The sequence below is a fragment of the Asparagus officinalis genome, chromosome 5, assembly GCF_001876935.1.
Source record: "Asparagus officinalis chromosome 5, Aspof.V1, whole genome shotgun sequence".
In the NCBI taxonomy this organism is placed as follows: Eukaryota; Viridiplantae; Streptophyta; class Magnoliopsida; order Asparagales; family Asparagaceae; genus Asparagus; species Asparagus officinalis.
This window is the reverse complement of record NC_033798.1, coordinates 14,643,219-14,643,510: the sequence shown is the minus strand read 5'-3', so window position 1 is coordinate 14,643,510 and position 292 is coordinate 14,643,219.

The window sequence follows — 292 nt, the reverse complement described above, 5'->3', positions numbered from 1 at the left end:
GGCCGGCCCGGGCCGGGCCGGCCCGGTCATAACGGTCAGATTTGGCCTTTTGACCGTTTTGCCCCCAAAAACGGTCAAAAAACGGCTATTTTGTGAGGTTATTTTGGTCATTTACCTAGGGGGCTGGTTCTATAAATAGAGGGGGGTTTTTATTTGTTTTCTTCACACCAAAAACTCATCTCTTCTCTCTTATACTCTTATACTCTCTCTTATACTCTTATACTCTCTTATTTATATTTTCTAATCCTTTCATCAAATGGCTTCCGGATCTGGTTATGAAGAGCAAAACCTA